The following is a 4002-nucleotide window of genomic DNA, read 5'->3' on the forward strand; positions in this document are numbered from 1 at the left end:
TTCTGGTCAGCCGATTTTGCAAGCCCAAGCCCGGTTATCGCTTATATAAACATCTCTTATCAAACCTAAACGGGGAGAAAAGTTGGCAGCCGATTTTCTACGGGTTTAAGCTAAGTTTGGAGAAGTTTTGGAGGCTAGGAAGAAGGAGGATCATCAGCTTTCATACAATTGTTCAAGGATCGATTAAGAAGGGTTATCTCATTCTTTATCTTTGTTCCTCTTCATTATCTTTCATGATGTTTCTCTTTGTTTTCAATACTTGTTTAGGATTGTTTTCAATAATGATTCTAGGCTAGACTTCATGTCTACCTAGGTTTGATGAACATGTTTGAGACTTGATTCTTGCTTTGGGCTTATGCTTTGATTATGGTTTCGTTTTATTAATAGTAAAAGACTTGATTTTGTTTACATGATGCATATGAATGTTCATTATCTTGGTTGATTATTAATTATTGCTTCACATGGATCTTGCTTTCTATTGATTGTGTTCTTTAGATTAGAGGTGCATAAATCGGGTTTTTTCTAATACCGGGTTTGGGTATGGAACCGGTTTCGGGTATGATTGGGTATTGGAAAATCAGGTATTAAGAGAAATCGGGTAGGGTTCGGGTAGGGTATTGAGGAGAAAAACTCAACCCTTTGTACCCAGGTAGGGTATGATCGGGTTCGGGTATTGGAACCGGGTACGACCGGGTATTAATGCCCGGTTTTGAATTTGTAATTTTTTTATGCATTTTTGTAATTTGTTTAAAATTTAAATTTGCTTTGTAATTTATAAAAATAATTAAACTATATTATAAAAACCATAAATCTACTTAATTACGAATTATTTACTGGGTAATATGCATTTTACAAAAACATAAACATAAAAGTTGTGAAGTAAATATAAAACTATACTATAAAAACTCATGTATTATTTCGGGTATTAGAAAATTGGTATCGGGTATCGGGTATAACCGGGTATCGGGTATAGGGTATGACCCGGTCGGGGTATTTACGGGTATAAATCGGGTACGGTTCCGGGTACGGGTATTGACCTCAAAATGCATACCCTATCCATACCCTACGGGTAGGGTCGGTTCCGCTTTCGGGTATAGAATACCCGGGCATAAAAAAAACCGGTTCCGGGTATTTTTTCGGGTCCGGTTCCGGGTACGGGTTTTTTGTGCACGTCTACTTTAGATATTAGGATGTTTAATCATTACTTGGTTTTTTGTTTATTATGGTTGAATAGGCCTATTAGATCACAGAAGCTTATTAATCGTTAATTAGGGTTTTGAATGTTTTGCTAAATTCCAACAGCTGTGAGGTGAGGAGTTGTTCATGTGTCTTGGTCAGTTGCATGCTAGGATAGTAGTGACAATATTCTTACTTATTGTGTTGATCCGTGTTCATGATGTTAAGTTAAGTTTATCAAGTTATCTAGGGTTTAGTGTTTCGTAAGATTGCTTGCTTTAGATACTATTAATTAACTCTAATTGATGACTTTGCGGAAATCAATAATACTGATTGCTTAATAATCTAATAATTGTTCTTTGGGATTTCGTTTGATTCAGTCAAGGGTCCTTAGGGTATTGTTAGATGAATATGTTTAGAAATAAGTTTCCATAATCATGTTAGATGTCCATTGCTTGATGATTGTTGATGCATGAGATTCTTACCTAGGTAGATTCCTTATCTTATTGGTTTCGATCTTGTGTTGGTTTGCTTGTCTTCTAGTTTACTTGTTTATTTGCTTTCTTAGTTTAATAATAGTTTAAAAATGTCACACCCGGCCCTGAGCGGCGGAAACAGCCGGGCGCGCGCGAGTGGGGATTGATAATTAAGCACGGGCCATTGCAAACATTCAAAGATTTTTATTGCGCATGAAATGTTTAATACAAATACATTACATTGTTTAAAAATTACATAAAAACATCCAAGTATAAAAACTGTTGAAGATTTCCACGCCATATCCCCTTGCGCGGCGGGAACAACCACGCGCATCGAAGGGATAGAACTAAAATCTTCCAAAAAGCTAGTTTTAGATGTTCAGCGTGAGGTGCTCTAAGTGTGACTCCATGCGCTACCTAGTTATCTCCTGAAAGACACGTAAAAACATTTGAATCAGTATAAACTGAGTGAGTTCACAAGTTTTAGTAACTTGATAAATCGTATTGCATCATAATCTTGATACAAATCATTCTGAAACATAATTCTGATAGCATCATTAAAACACATGCTTGGTAAAACATAGTCCTATCAACATATTCTGATAAAATCGTTCCGCGGGTCACGCGCGAACATTTCAGGGAACTGTGCTCGTCTATGCAAAGTGGCGCTGCCACTACGAGCTAAAATAAGTAATACCGTCCCGCGGGTTACGCGCGAACGTTTCAGGAAAATGTGCTCGTCCACGCAAAGTGGCGCTGCCACTACGAGCTAATCAATAATTCCGTCCCGCGGGTTACGCGCGGACGTTGTGCCGGAAAACAAGGCGCTCGTCCATGCAAAGAGGTGCGACCCCTACGAGCGGGCTCAAACCCGTAGTACTGCCCCATGACCATACTAGGCACTCGTCCATGCAAAGAGGTGCGACCCCTACGAGTGGGTGGATCAAGCCAGCAGTCCCTACCCTTAGAGTTCCAATGGTAAAGTGATCACTTACTCGAGTTCTAGCGCACATACATCGAAAACCTTAGATAACCGTTTGCATTGCTCATCATGAAACATAACTTAAACACATAATTGCTTGCATAGCTTGTAAGTATACCATGATAAAACATTATTTAAGTACGTGTCCCTCGCCCCGAAAACAGTTTAAAAATAGTGAAAACAGTGAAAATAGGGGCTGTGAGACTCACCTGTGGTTCTTGTTAAGGGATTAATCGAGATTCGGGTTTTCTTGGTGTTGGCCTCGGAATCGAAGGTCTAGAATACGATTAAATAACAAGAAGTATATATATTAAGATCAAGAAATAGGAGAATATAAGGTTTGGAAAGTAGATCTCAAGTTTATAACCTCGGCTTACCTAGTAACTGGAACAGAATCGAAAATAACGGATGCTCGGGAGATGATTAGTGCAAGTTTGCAGTTCTTTGAAGTGTGTTTTGAGTGATAATTTAGGTTACATATTTATAGGCAAACTCAAGGGAACACAATCCCTTGCTTTAGGGGATTGAAATCTTTTCATATCTAGGTGTAATGATGATAAAGTATGGAAATTATTATTGTTTATTGTTTATTTAAAAGTGGAGGAGTGGACAAAAGATCTTGATTTGATTTGGACAGGACATGCAGGTCTGGGGTTGGTGAGAATAGGGTGGCTGACAGTTGACTTTTCATGTTACAGTGTGCTTTTTCAGGTACTTTTGTCAGTGTACAGTAAAAAGTGGAAAATCTCTGAAACACGCTACTGTTTCCTTTTGGGCGGGAGTAATCTCCTTATGTCTGGAGAATAGACTAAGTGTTCCGTGCGCATCACTTTGTGCGCATAGCTTTCTGCGTGAAGGACATTTCTTTGCTGCGGGTAGGTGCGTAACCTTCTCGCAGTTAGGGATATTGAGTTTCATTTGTAGATTCTCCAGGTGGTCTTGGTATTTCAACATAGTGATCAGTCATGTTGAAGTCAATTCCATCTTGGAGCTTCAGACAAACTAGCTCTCAATGTTCCCGCCATGCGGGGAGGTTAGTTCCTTTCCGCACGCGCATAAACGATTTAGGATGCACCCGCCTTAGCATCATGCGGGATGGTCAACCCATAGACAACATAACGTTAAGTTTCATGAAAACATAAAGCCAAAACATTCGCGCATGGCGCATATAACATATGCTCACGCTGGTTCTTAACATGGTGCGCTCGCGCAGGGCGCACATAACAAATGCACGCGCTGACTAACATGGCGCGCTCGCGCAGGGCAAACATAACAAATGCCCGCGCTGATTCTAACATAGCGCGCTCGCGCAGGGCGAACATAACAATTGCCCGCGCTGATTCTATATGGCGCGCATAATATTTACAA

Source organism: Bidens hawaiensis, unplaced genomic scaffold (assembly GCF_021521415.1).
Source record: "Bidens hawaiensis isolate Kalapana, Puna unplaced genomic scaffold, B.hawaiensis_p1.1 tig00001369_1, whole genome shotgun sequence".
Taxonomy (NCBI): Eukaryota; Viridiplantae; Streptophyta; class Magnoliopsida; order Asterales; family Asteraceae; genus Bidens; species Bidens hawaiensis.